We start from the raw sequence: 16,064 nt of genomic DNA, 5'->3' as shown, positions 1-16,064 counted from the left end.
TATATATATAACTTGGTTCATTAATTGAACAACTCACATTTTAATTTTTTTTCCCTTTTTCTAAATTTATTATTTCAAAATTTCAGTTTATTCCCTCACTATTTTTCATAATTACGATATGACCTTAATTTAATTTAAAACAAATTAAACTTAATATCAGCTTAGATGAAAAATAGACAGTAAATAAGTAAGACAAATATTTGTTTCTGGAAATTGGAAATTTAAGTTTTTGCATCTCTTATTCTTATGTTTCCAAAAGGATTTTATTATAAGATTTGATCGGTACAAATCTTGTACAAACCTATTTCAGGTTGGTTCAAAAACCTTATTGTGCTGAAACTCCTAGCAGCTAACTTCTTAACTTAATCTATCAAAAAACAACTTTCTGACAGTCACAGAGATTTCTAACAACTTAAATCAGTTTAAGAAGAAAAATAAAAAAACAAATTTGTGAGAACACAAGTGAATATGCATGATACTTAAGTGATCTGATGAAACTTTGTGCGTGTGCGAATAAGTTCGAATTGCATCTTGATAAGAAGCTGACAAATCAGAGAATGTACGAAGATGGATTCAAAATAGCAGTTGTTGTAAATGACTCTAATGCATTCAACTTTTATCGGTGCCGATCTAGCGTTAATAAATATGATTGGTACTCACAGTAGTGCTATATGCCCGAAAAATCTATAGAGGTTTTCATGTGTCTTTGTCATCTTCCCAAATATAGTACTGGGCTAATTCAAATTCATTGAACATTAGTTGAAATAGCACTGCAAAAAAAAAAAATACAATTTAAGAGCGGTTTTTTTCAATTTAAGAGCGGTTTTAACCACTCCAACACTTTTACCACCGGTTGCAAAATCACTCCTCTTATTGATGCCCTTATATCTTATATAGAAGCAATTTTTTCAACCGGTGGTACAAGTTGAGAACCGCTTCTATTGTTCATTTTAGGTACGGTTTGATAATGCTCGTACCCGTCACGTATATTTACAACAGTTTCGAACAATTTTTGTAATCGCGTATTTAGAAACAGTTTCAAAGTGTTCTAAAAGGCGTGAAATGTAAGAACAATCTTACACCGCTCTTACATGCCATGGATATAAGAGCGATTCGCAACCACTATTGATGTCGGCAGTTAAAGCGCGGGTTGAAACCAATTATACACATTGTCTGATATGAATCCTCGTACGCAAGAAAGGAAAACATGATTAATTGGAATCGCGTCCTCAATTCAATAACGATTAAGGATCCGTGTGATGAACCGTAACTTTAAACTACTTAAAATTTGCGGAAAATAAAAATTTTTCTTAAATAAGTAATAATCTCTCAAAATGAAATAAAAATAAAATGCTTGTCTAAATATTTGAAATGTAAAAGAGCTTGCAACAAGTACTTGTTTAAATGAATTTAACGTGCATAAAAATTCTTGAAAACTTAAGCGGTCCTCAGGTTAGGCCTCCGCACCGTCCGAGTCAACTCACTGGTCCCCACTTTTCGCCTCCTCATACTCGTCCTCACTTGCATTGATCAAGTCTAGTAAGTCTAAAGACTCAACATGTATAAAATTAGAATAAAAAGTAATACACAATAAAACCACATGCATTTTAAAGTAGCCATACATACTTAAACTCTGAACATACTTACATAAACATACTTACATAAGAATAAACATGCCATCATTTCATAAACGTGCTGCATCATACATACTTAAACATGCATACTCATCATCATTTTGCGTAGAGATATGTTTCAAAGAAAGTGACTCATAACATAATGCGCCTGATCAGACTAAACCACAGTACTGGGCTGACAGGGATCATCACAGCCTTTCGACCGAACGTCCACTCCCACATACATAAGATCCCCGATCATGTTTTACTGGGTGGATTGGTCTCTGGTCATGCTTTACCGTTTTCCAATCCTGATCATAACCCGGTGATGCTTTACCGGGGTGGAGAGGTACTCGGACACGTTCTCCGACATCCAAACCCGTTCATAATTGGTCACAAGACAATTCGCATACCTCAAAAACATAAAAAATTTTCTTTTGCGCGTTGAACATACTTATATAGCGTTGAGGGCTTCGTTGGATCCCGCTTGGACGACTACTGCACATGCTAAAATATTTTTTTTAATTTCCAGAATGCCAGGCGCTCGGGCGGTAATATCTTACCGCTCAGCCCCGAGCGCCGTCCGTCCAGAAGGCCTGGTGCTCGGGCGGTAACATCTTACCGCTCGGGCGCCGCCCAGCTGAACAGTCCCCAACGAAGCCTGCAACTCGTAATACTCAAGAAAAACACATTTTTAACACAGTTTGAGCACTCACACGAGAAAAATAATAACTCACTCGTCTCTAGTCCGAAAATTACGAATTTATTGTAAAATCGAAGATATTGTTAGTCTTAATTTAATTGTGATGATGAGAGTCAAAACCAATTGGTCGTGATAGCTAAATCAGAAGACAATATAATAAGCATACGCTATCGTATCGCTTAAACAGAAGCATTACTTTTCGAGTACTTAACGACTTATAAAAAGCAGAATCAGAACTTAGAAAAACAGAAGCAGAACTCAGCGTCTTTTGTTTGACCGTTACAATTCTTAAATGTTACTGTTACTTTACCTAGTACTAGTATTAATTGTACCATTAATGCTGTGCAAAGACATTTAACGCTTCTTACTAGTTTTGGTATGAAACAAAGACTGATTATTCTGAAACTTTCTGCAGGACCCTTTTTACGTGATAAAGCTGATTCTACTCAGAAGTCAAAGAAGTTGTTTTTGATTATATAAGTTGGATTCGAAACTTTCTATATATACAAGGTTCAACCCTATATAGAGAAAAACGATCATTATTATCCAGCAACACATTATCTATCCAACGTTATTTTTGAGCAATCAAAGAACTACTCGTAATCCTCAAGCTTAAACATACTGAAAAGCAGCACACTCATTATAGCAATTATCTGATCTTCTGAGATCATATTGTGCTGCTGTTTCGTAATCTCTTCACAAGCTATACACTTTACTACATCTTATTGAGAAGAGTCTGTAATCTGGAAAAGAGTCTTTTCCAGAACTTTGTTGTATTCGTTACATTGTGTTGTGGAACTAAAGAGTTTCAGTAGGTTAAGGATAAGTCCTACTGAAGTGGGTGTGTACAAGAGTTGTACTTTAAAAATCAAAGTCTTTTAGTGATACCTTCTGGAAACAGAAGAAGGGGAGAAGTAGAAGATTTCATCTTCGAACTTCCAGAAACAACCACTGTTTACTGCCTACTTTTCTATTGTTTTCACCCCAAACTATCAGATCGTTTTCACACTACTTATTGTGATTTGCTGGATTTATATTCGAACAAGATAAGCTATAATCTCTAACAAGATTCTAACACTGTTGCAAAAACATCCAAAAAAAAGAAAGAGTTTATTCACCCTCCTCTAAACTCTAAGTCGATCCCCAACAGATATAAAAAAGTACTAAGTTTTGTATTTTGAAAGTTTTTCCAGAAAACCGACCGAAAATTCGCAGGATTCGAAATGACAGTAGATTTGGTTTTTGAGATCTAAAACCGTTCCAAAAATCGTTTCAACATCATTGCTCAAACTTTGCATAACATAAACAGATTTTTAAATACAATATGCATCAAAATATTAACTATGACAAGATTGATGCAGAAAAATAAAAGAATATACATGCCTTGATGATTTAAACTCACGAAACGATGAATAACGAAGCGAGGATGTGCGAAAACCGATCCGGGACGACTTGTTGCACGTTTCTTGCTAGAAAATGAATGTAAATCTCCAGAAATTTGCAAAGAATGGTGGCTGCTGAAAGAAAACTCAAGAACCCTAGCTTTCCACCCCCAAAGAAACGCGCGCGCGCACGTTTGAGTGTGTGATAGTTTAGGTAAAATAATCTGCTTAATTAACTAATTAGGAGCTAAAGACAAGCTTAGTAAAATAATTAGTGATAAAATATTGCTAATCTAATTATTTAATTCCACTCAAAGATTTAATAAAATAATTAAATATTAAATTTTCATGATTAAAATTCCCAAATTCAAATTAGTAATTTTGAAAAGCTTAAATTCACCTAGTAAATTATTAGGCTTTAAAATGCTTAAAATTTCATAAATAATTTAAAATACCAATTTCTTGACTTGAATTAAAATATCACAATACTCATAAATCGCCTAAATCATCTCCTGTCTCTTTTCCCGACCCCGTGTCGAATATTCGCCTGAAAAATAAAACTGAAGAAAACGTTTTAACGTGCATCAAATAAACATGTAATAATTTAAAATAATGCAAAATCATAAATCATGCATCGTTAAATTGTTTTATTTAATTGCTTTTAAATGTTTGCATGATATTTATTAAATGATTAAAGGTATGATGGCATGATTAAATGATTATATGACATGATTTCATGAAATTGAAGGATTTTACCCGAATATTTGATAATAGACAGGAGAAGGGGACCGGGGACGACCAAGACTAAAATAATTATTTTTCACTCAATATTTTCAAGGCTTCCTAATATGATTAAAAATGATTTAATTTTCCTAAAAATGTTGGAGTTCGAATTATTTTACGAATCGAGCTCGATTTTTCCCGAGAAGCCGATTTTGGGTAACAAAGAGTTTTTAAAAGATAAAAAATATTATTTTTGAAAAGTAAATTTTTATAAACTTTTATGTTTTAATTAAATAAGAGTTATTGGACCCAATTTAATTAATTTAAGAAGGCCCAATTGCTCCTAATCTTGCAAGCCCAAAACTAAAGCCCATTAGCATTTTAATTAAATTATAAATAAGGACTCCTAGGCTTTCAAAGCACCATTCTTCAGCACCATCAGCAGCCGAAATTTCTCACTTGCACACACACACAAATCGAGAATTAAGGGAGGAAGAAAATCAAGGGTCCATCGTCGTCCGGTTGTCCAACTTCGCACCTTCGCCGACGATTGAATATTCAAGCCTTATAAACGCAAAAGTACGTTTTTGAAACCCTTTTAAACATCATAAAAATAATAATACGCATGATTTAATTGTTTATACATGAAAAATATGAGTTTTTGCTCATTTTTACGGCAGAACGTATACTTTCAAAAATACGACGATTTTACGTTTATATGAAAAACGTTATGAACCCAACGGACACGCTGCCAACTAAGGTTGATTGTTGAACAAAACATGATAAATATTAAAAGAAAATCAAGGCTGGAATGAGAGAAGGCAAGAGAAGAGAGAAGCCAAGGGTTTATGGGTTTTGCTTGACTCAAAGGACTCGGCTAGGGTGCATGGGGTGATGGGGCTCGACCAAGTCTTGAGGAGGGTTCGTATGGGATGTGTTTAGGTCCTAGTAAGAGTCCTAACATGGCTCGGACTCGAGGGAAATGCTAGGGAAGAGTCCATGGGAGTTGGGACTTTTCCCCATGCACTCAAGGGAAGTCTCGGGTTATGGGGCTCTGGGCTTGGTACGGGGCTGGGCTAGGTGGTCTGGACGATGCCTTGGGATGGTCTAGTGAGGGTTAGGAAGGGCTGGGCTCGGTGGTGGCCTGGGTAGAAGCCTCTACGCGAAGATAGCAGCAGCAGCAACGTGAGATGAAAGGCGCGCAGCTCTTGTTCTGATGGTGGCTCGCTGCATGGGTTCAGGGGCTTGGGCTGGGCTCAGTTGGGTCTGGGCGTGGTCCGTGGTTGGTTAGGGTCAGGTGGGCTCGGTGGTGGCTCGGCTGGAAGCAGTGGCGAAGCCAGGAATCTGGCGCTACCCGGGCTAGAATTTTAATGTCTAACATCTTTTAATATTTTAAATTGATCTACCCGAGCTAATATCAAATTTATCCAAAATTATACAAAAATTTACATATAAATTTTTTTAAAAAAATTTAGCCCGGGCACTGAGGGCTGTACCTCCACCCCTGGCTGGAAGTGTCCTAGGTTGGCTAGGAGTCTATTAGCGTGAGTTGTAGTAGAGTGCAGTTTCGGGTCTTGTTCTAGGAGGCGTGTGCGTGGGTTCGGTCAAGTTCTATGGATCAGGGTCAATCAAGAGGGTTTTTAGGTGGGTTGGCTCGGGTTTGGCTCGAGGTGGCTTGACCATGGCTCGAGTAAATTGGGAGATGGCTCTGGTTGTTCACATAAGGGTCATTTTTCGAATTAATAAGAATAAAATTGGAGCCATGGGTCCACGGGTGTGGTTCATGGCTCACAAGGGTATTTTAGGTAATAAAAAAGTCTAAGTTTAAATTTTGGGTTCAAAATATTAAGTTTTGAAATTATTCGGGAATTAAACGCCTAACGAATCGTTAATTAGGAAATTAATTGAAAAGCCTTAAATTAAGCTGAATAAAATTATGAAAAATTAAATATAAGTTTAAATAATTATTTGAGATAAGCCCATGTCAATAAAAGTAAGAAAAATGTAAAATCGAGAAATTTTACGTCTAGGGACAAAACGATCATTTTACACTTGGATAATATGTAAAAGCTTGGCAGCGTCCCGAAGGATCATAGTGCATGTTAAATGATTTAAAATGATGATTTTGATAACAATATGATGTTTTATGATTTATGGTAAAGCTGTGCAATTTTTACTGTTAAAATGCTATTTTTGGAAAGTTATGATATTTTATGCTTTTAAAAGAAAAATATTTTGAGGGATGTGCTGTGACAAAAGATATGATATACGATATATATGATTTTGTGGGGATATCGTAAGGGCCAAAGCCCTAAAGGGACCCCGTTTACTGGACAAGGCACCAGAGACCCCGACAATCGTATTTCCACGGTGGAGCCTAGTGTCCACCCCCATGGACAATGTGGAGCTGAAAAGTGATCAGTTTACCAAAAGATAAAAGCTAGTCACTTTCAAAAATCAAACTTCACCCAAAATGATAAAGGATTAAAAGCTTTACGATAAAAATGATTTTATGATATATGATTTATTTATGCTTAAAGCTATTTTAATAAAAGTATGATTTTTAAATACTTGTGATTGTATAAGTATCATTTGCTACTCATGTTTAGAACGTGCTGAGTCATTACACTCACTAGATTTGTATGATGCATGATTTGCGGAGGTACTGACGCTTGAGTGGATCGAGTGCAGCAGTACACTCCCGAGGGATCCTTTCGTTTTCCGCACTAGCTTGTTAGATAAAATATTTAAAGGATTTATGTTAAGGATTTATTAGAGATATTTTTATGTTTTATTTGTTAATTGATCTGTTAAAGATCGACGTAGGATTTTTGGTTAGTTGATAATTTAAGATTTATTTTATGCACTTGTGATTCAAATTGTTAAATTATTATGGTTTATAATATGATAAGTTATTTTATTTAGTATTTTCGAGTTTATGATATATAAAAATTAGTAGTGGACGTTTCAGATAAACTTTGAATCTTTTGTAGGATGCACATGCTAGGAATATCCTGATTGCTTCCAATCTAGCAACTGGAGCATAAGATTCGTCATAATCTATTCATTCTTCCTGTCTGTATCCTTGTGCGACCAGTCTCATTTTATTGCATACAACTGAACCATCTTCGTTCAGTTTGTTCCAGTATACCGACTTGGTACCTATAATAGATTTTGAAGAGGGTCTTGGAACTAATGTCTAGACATTGTTATGTGTAAACTGATTAAGCTCTTTTTGCATAGCGATGATCCAACTGAGATCAATTAGAGATTCTTCAGTTTTCTTAGGTTCCAATTGTGATATAAAAGCAGAATGAATAAATAAATTCGACATTTGATTTCTTGTTTTCACCAGATCAGATGGGTTACATAATACCAAGTCTTGAAAATGGTTCATGCTCCATTTGTAATTAGGATTTGCTTGACGAGTTTGCAAATTTGGTTCAGTTTGTAACTGACCAATTTCTTCTGTTTCAGTTGGAACAACGTCAGTTTAAGGTTGAATGTTTTCTAGCTGATCATCAAACTGATTATCAGGAACTGTATCATGTCCAACTGGTGGTTCTACCACTTCATTCTCCGGCGTTTGAATGGAATTTTTGACAATCTGATTTTCATCTCCAAACTTATATCTGTTAAGCGATCAATCAGCTCAACTGGATTAGTTGACTTATTAGTTAACACATTCTCATCAAACACAACATGTATAGATTCTTCTACATTGAGAGTGTGTTTATTAAAGATTTTACATGATTTGCTAACATATGAATATTCTAAGAATAATCCTTCATCCGATTGAACATCAAAGGCAGTTAGGTGATTCTCACCATTGTTATGAATGAAGCATTTGCACTCGAATATTTTAAAATAAGAAACCACACTTTTTTGTCATGCCAAATCTCATAAGGCATTTTCGAATGATTTTTTTATTAATCATTGATCTGTTTTGAGTATGAAAGCGGTGTTAAATACCTATACCCAAAATCTTTGAGAAATACGATAATTAGTTAGCAATGTTCTCGCTGCCTCCTTAAGAGTTCGATTTCTCCGTTAAGCTACACCATTCTGTTGTGGTGTTCTTGCAGCAGAGAACTCATGCTTGATTCCTAAATTTTCAAGAAATTCATATAATGTCTGATTGACAAATTCAGTTCTTCGGTCGGATCTTATTCCGTCAATCCCGACTGATTTCTCATTTAAAATTCTTTTAAAAAGTTTGATCAGTTGTGAAAAAGTTTGATCATTTGATTATAGAAAGATGACCCAAGTAAATCTTGAGAAATCATCAATAATAACAAGAGTGTATTTCATTCTTCCTAAGCTCATGACTGGTATTAGACCAAATAAGTCCATATGCATCAGTTCTAAGCATCAGGTTGAAGATTTACTACCTTTATTTTTAAAAGAGGATCTAACTTACTTCGCAAAATGACAAGCTGAACAAATTTTATATTTTGAAAAATCACATTTTGGTAGACTAGTTACCAGTTCATGCTTGCTCAGTTGTGCGATGGCTTTGAAGTTTAGGTGGTTCAATCTTTTGTGCCACGGCCAATTCTGAGATTGATTAGAAGCTGCTAAGAAAACTGGCTTAACGGGTGGATTGCTCCAACTTACTTTGTATGTGTTTCCACATCTCTTTCCTGTCATGATTAAATCACAAGTTACATGTCTAACTTAACATGCATGTTTACTGAATTCAACTGAATGATCATTATCGCATAGTTGACTGATGTTGATTAAGTTATATTTTAAGGGATCGGTTAAGAAGTGAAAAGTGTTTAGAAGGAGGGGTTGAATAAACACTCACGGATTATGTTCGTTTTTTGTAAGTTGAGTTCAGTTTAATGACAAACTGATACTCGGTATCTCGTCAGTCGATGACAATCAGTTTAACTGAAAAAGCAGTTGCGGAAATAAACTGAATGAAAGATAGAATAACTAAAATAAAATGTAACTGAAATGAAAAGCACGCGATTTGTTTCTGGATGTTCGGAGAATGGAATAACTCCTACGTCACCCCTTCTATCACAAAGATAGGATTTCTACTAAAAGACTTTGATGGAATACAATGTTTGTACTGACCCACTTCAGTTTGGTCTTATCAATGCCAAAACTGAAACTCTTAGTTACAACAGACTATTTCATTTTGTGACTGATCTTAGCACAAATTAACAATATAACAGAGATTACAATGTGCTAACAAGCTCAAAAACGGTAGCCTTGAATGCTACAGATAGAACTTAGTAAGTGTGAGCTTTTGATTTCAGCAGAGTAACAACTTGAGTAAAATAGTTGTTCTTGTATCCTTGTTTCTTCAGCTGGTCTCTTCGCCTATTTATAGGCTTCTCTTCCAACGGTAACTTGATATAATATTTGAATTTTATATCCGTTGATTACCACGTCGATATTCTCATGACAATCTTACACTGTAGACTCTGAAATACGGCGTTCTACTACGAGTTGCAGTCTGCTTGTACTGATGTCGGTTGAACTTCCTTTTCATTTGATGATGTGTATGGCTGAGCGATCAGCTGATAAGCTTGTGCTGAGTAAATCAACTGATCAGTTTCCAACTGATCAGTCAGCTGTCTTCAAGAATCCAGTTAGGTTCAACTGATCAGTTTCCAACTGATCAGTCAGTTAACTTCGAAGGTTCAGTTCAGCTGGATTCGGTTGCCTTTGATAACTCACGCGATACTTCAGTTAGGCAAGTTGTATAATTTGAATACTTTATCAGTTAGTCCAATAGATAAATGGTTTGTCAAACAGCCGAAATTAAGTTTCCAACAATATTCAAATCGTCAACTAGTAATACATCATTGATGATAATGTTACCATTGATAAGATTACCCTTATCCACGATTTTACCTTGTGAGGCATCCCCAAAATTGATCTTGGGACCAAAATATTTGATCAGTTGAGATATCAGTTCAGCATTTCTAGTCATATGTCTTGAACATCCATTGTCCAAGTACCTCACTGAATCTTTGATCAAATTACTTGTAACCTGCAATAAAAAAAATAATGAATAAATTTAGTGCCCAAATCTATTTGGGTCCAGAACTTATTATTTCTTTGGGAACCCAGATTTGGATCAGTTGGACTGATCTACCATTTTTTGTATTCCATCTAACCTTTCTTGATTTGTGTGTGAGATGTGAGTGCAATGAAGATGATACAACATTTTTTTCGTGCTCTTTTATCCATATTGTTCATCAGGTATCACTTTTGAACTTGTTTGCTATTATAATAATTGTACTAATAGCCTCTGGCTGAATTTCGTTTGGTATAAATAGACTTCTAGGGTGACCAGCTGTTCGATTCAGCTGAAATTTTGGGACTGTAAGCAATTCCATGTCTCTTTGTCTTGCTCATATTTTCAAATGATTTTTCAGTTGGTTTTTCTACCGAATTCTTGAACTCGGGATTCTCATGTACCATGACTGATTTAACAAAATGAATGTATTTCCCTTTGCTTGTATTCAGTTTTGGCATTGTACCACTGGTTGAGGGTTCATCTTGGCTATCAAAGCTCAGATCAGTTTTATCTCTAACTGGTTTATGCAACCCTTGCATCTCAGTCCGCGTAACTGAAAACTTATTCCAAACTTGAATTACTTCAGTTAGTTTAGAGTTTTCAACTCTTAGCTACTTAATCAACAAATTATTTTCACCCTTTTTAGCTCTTTGCTTAGCAATCTCTTCTTCGATGTTTAAGTTTTCAGCTGATTTAAGACTATCAGCTGTATCAGTTGATGGATCATTTTTCTTTGCTTTAGCTTCCTCAAAGGAGATAGCTAGTTTGCAGTACTCATTTACCATATCGTGCACTGTAGAGATAAGCTTTTTTCGTGTAAAATTAGTTGAGCTAAAGTCAAATACCTGATCACTGCTGAACTCCAGTTCAACATCATCAGCCATGAGGCATTTCACCTCATCTTCATCACTTGAGCTGCTTGAGCTCTCAGTTTCAGATGCTTCTCTGTTAAAGTCAGCCCACTTTGACTTGTTTTCTTCTGCTACCAAGGCTTCATGCTTCTTCTTGGATGACTTCTTCTCATCCCTGATAGGGATGACAATGAGTAGGGTATAGGTCGGATTTCATACATCCATCTCCATACCCATTTATTAAATTCATCCCCATACCCATCCCCATCCCCATACCCATCGGGTATTGAATTTCATCCCCATCGGATTATCGGATACCCATACCCTACCCAAATACCCAATTATCATATACAATTGAATTTTCTCAAATTTAAATTGTTTCAATGAAGTTATGAATATTTAAAAAATTATTTAAATGAACAATAAGAAAAATTATTCAGGCTTTATAATAAGTGTGTATATATATATATATATATATATATATATATATAGATATTAATTTAAACGAGTATTCGGGTCGGGTGTGGGTCGAATTATATCAAACCCGCCTCCATACCCGAACCCGAAAATCCCCATACCCGATTACCCAATTATTTAATCGGGTCTAAAAATCCCTCCATACCCTCTTCTATCCGGGTCGGGTATTAGATCCTCCAACGGGTTCAGAGGAAATTGCCATCCCTAATCCTTGAACCTTCTTCTGTGCTTGAAAGGCTTTTGAGCCTTCTCAACAGATCATCTAGTGTCTTTTTGGGCTTTGGACAGTCAGCAATAAAATGACCGGTCTTTCCATAGTTGAAGCACGTATTTGGTTCCTCCTTGGGTTCATTCCTATTATATTTTCTTTGAAAGGATCCTTGATTCTTTCTCATAAACTTTCCAAACTTTCTCACAAACAATGACATTGCATCATTGCTTAACTGTTCTGCTGAATTTTCATTTGAAACTGATTGTTCCAATTTCATTGCGATTAGAGCAGTTGTAATTGGTGGAACAGTTGGCTCGCCTTCTCTGGTTTGCATCTCAAATTCTTAGGCTTTAAGATCTACAAATAGATCATGTAATTCCACTTTGTCTAAGTCCTTAGATTCCCTCGTGGCCATGGTCTTAACATCCCAATCCTTGGGAAGGCCACGCATAACTTTCAGAGCAGTCTCTTTATTGGAGTGCACTCTTCCAAATGCATTCAGTTCATTCACTATGCTACGATTCTTTCATTAATGTCATTCATCGATTTTCCTTCTTTCATTTTGATATTGTCAAGTTTTTGAACATCAACTGACAGCTTGTTTTTTTTTGTTTTCTCATTTCCTTCCCACAATTGAATCAGCTTCTCCCAGATTTCTTTAGCTAATTTACACATTTTGATTTTCATAAATGTGTTTTTGTCCAGCGTTTTATACAAGATGTCCTTGGCCACATTGTTCAAGTTAGCTTTTCTTTTGTCTTCTGAGGTCCACTCATCTCGTGGCTTCTCTATTCGATATGATGCTCCATCAGTCAGAGCAACAGCTTTCATGATTTTCATCAGTCTATTTGTGATGACATACCACATGTCATCATCTTGAGCAGCTAAATGAGCCTACATTATTATCTTTCAATTATCAAACTCTTCCCTGGAGAACATGAGAATCTTGTTGTAAGAAGACATGACGATCTGTATCAGTTTGAGCGTTCGAAAGTATTCAAGACAAGATTAACCGTGTTGATACTACTAGATAGGATCGATTAAGGGAGTTTAAGTGTTTAGAAGGGAGGTTGAATAAATATTTATGATTTTTATATTTTTTTCAAATATGTGAATCAGTTCTTTGAGGAACTGATCCTAAAATCTTGTTCGTCAATATAAATCAGTCAGCTGATTAAATTGCGGAATCAAGCCCACCGATTAAGAAGCTTCATCTCTACATTAAATAATAATAAAGAAAATATCCATGATATTTGGATTCGAATTTAGTCACCAAATCTCGATAGAATTTATAGGTTCGAACAAACATATATGTAATCTTTTTATTTATTTTCTCATATCATAAACCTTCTATCTCTAAAATAAAAACACATGGAATTATTTTTTATGTTATAAATTTTTAAAATCTATTATATATGAAAATTAACTATAATCCAAAATTTTGTTAATCAAATAGGAGGAGTGATATTATCCCATTAACTGATTCAAATCGACATAACAAACTATATATTGTTCAAAGAAATAAGAGAACATATATAAAAACAAAGAAAATAATTTTCAAGAAGAGTGAGTCTCAAGTGAGACCGTCTCACGGATCCTAATATGTGAGACGGGTCAACCCCATCAATATTCATAATAAAAAGTAATACTCTTATCATAAAAAGTAATAATTTTTCATGAATAACCCAAATAAAGATCCGTCTCACAAAATATGACCCGTGAAACCGTCTCACACAAGTTTTTGCCTTTCAAGAACTATATATCATTCAATACAACTGAAAAATCATTTAATTATATTCGAAAATAGGGAAAAAATAAATAAATAGTGAAAACAAGTGCTAGGATGATCATATTTCAATACTTGATTGCATCAAATTTACAGAGAGGGCAAATATTCCAATGTTGCAGCCAATTTTCGATGCAATACACATGATGCCCATGCCCGCAATCAAGACTAGCAATCTTCTCCTTATGCTCATCTTTTTCGCATACCACACATATCTTGTCGTCGCTTTTCGCGTGGTTAGATGTATCCCCGTCAACTTCAGAAAACAAACACCCATTCACAAAATGATTTTTTGGATTCGCAAGCAGCTGATTAATATTCTTGAAGTTTGCACTTGCAGCACGACCAAACAGTCTGAAGTAAGTGTACTCCTGATTAATGTTCCACGAATGTCTAGGACCAGACAAGACAATCTCATCAGATTGTTCGTAATAGAAAGGAACTTGATCATAAGAGGTAGCGAAGTTTGTCAAAGCTAGGGTTCGGAAAAGAATCAGAAACCTGCGGTGGTCGGAAGTTGAAAGCCATTTGCACCAGTTGAGATACGTATTTTTGAAGACGCAAATTTGTAGCAGTTTGTTTTTCGATGAAAGAAAATATTGAGAATTGTTGGATGATTAGAGATTAAAGTTAGGTATAAGTATTTATAGAACACAATGTTACCATAATTATGAATTGGATATGAAGAAGAAATCTATGAGCAATAGATTCTAATGGCTGATTAAATTGTAAATAAGGTAAATATTTAATTCAGACAGTTTTAAAAAATCATATTTGTAGAGATGATTATGAGAATTTTATTGTTAATATCTGATTGGATAAACATAGATTAACTCACGTGTAAATGTAATATAAAATCTGAATAGCACTAGCTTCACAAAATCTGATAAGATTTTTCTAATAATAACTAACTAATTCAAAATAAAATATAACACGCTATATATACAGGAGAAAAATAGATGATTATTATTTTTTTTTTAAAAAAAATTATACTTGTGAACTGAAGCACTGGCATATGAAATGAAAATATGGATGTAAAGAAGATAATTAATGTATTAAAAGTATCTTGAAATAATAAAGTTTTATATGGGAGTTTTAAAAATATAAAATTATCTAAAAATGGCCATTGAAAAGATATATATCAATCAATTAATACCACGAGAAATTAACTAATTTACTAGATGATATGTAGTTATTTTATTCCTATTTTTATTTTAGATAAATGCATAATTATAGATTTATATTTATAATATTATTTCTGAGCTACCAATTACTGATAATTATGTCAAAGCTAATTCATCACATATTCTCAAATCTGATATTAAAATCGAACTAAAGAACAAAATCGAGCTATACATTTTCCAAAAATCAAGAAAACATTCAGTATCAGATGAAACCTAGAATTTTAAATTTCTAACAATTTATGTAACCATGCCAAGATGCAAATCAGTCTTGAGGCAGCGCCGCGGCGTTACAGAGAGGGCAAACATTCTTCTGTTGCAGCCAACGTTTGATGCAATGTATGTGATATTCATGGCCGCAATTCAGAGTAGCAATCGTCTCATCGTCGTTTTCACTTTGGTACAAATCATCCTGACAAACAACGCATATATTGTCTTGTATCTGATCTTCCTCCCTACTCCTCCTTGTTTTCAAGTCCTTGAATCTTTCGTCGTCTTGCGATATATTCTCATGATCAACTATGTAGTCGGGGGCTGTAGGAGTTTCTTGAACATCATCATCTAAGAACCATTCCCAATCCTCAAATTCTTCCACAAGATAAAAATCATCGATGATCAGGTAGTGATCGATTTCCAGAAAATGCGTGGCGTGTGGATTGAAGGACGAAGTAGTATGCATCGGATTGGTGGTGGAATCATAAACAGGATAAGAATTTATTGCAACATGGACAAACATATAAAGTTGCTCTTGATGAAAGTTCAAGGGAAGAGAACTCGTGGGAGCATGATTCATGTAGTAACTATCATTATAAGTTGGATAAGGATATCGGCCGGGGTTGTTGGTATGGTATCGCATCACCATGTCGACCACAGACGACGGAGCAATCCTCCGCAGGTCACTCAACGGAATCTGAAAGTAAGCGGGAAGATAATCCATTGAAGCAGCGTGTATGTTTTCTTGAATGGTCGGATGGGAGATTTACGTGAGATATAAGCTACTATTTATTGAACATATACAATGTTAGTTACCATATATAATTAGGATAAGATAGGATAGAATACCTTTAGGAATGGGATTTTAATTCTTGATTAAAATT

Source organism: Primulina huaijiensis, chromosome 13 (assembly GCF_012295235.1).
Source record: "Primulina huaijiensis isolate GDHJ02 chromosome 13, ASM1229523v2, whole genome shotgun sequence".
NCBI lineage: Eukaryota > Viridiplantae > Streptophyta > Magnoliopsida > Lamiales > Gesneriaceae > Primulina > Primulina huaijiensis.
Note: the sequence above shows the minus strand (reverse complement) of the source record.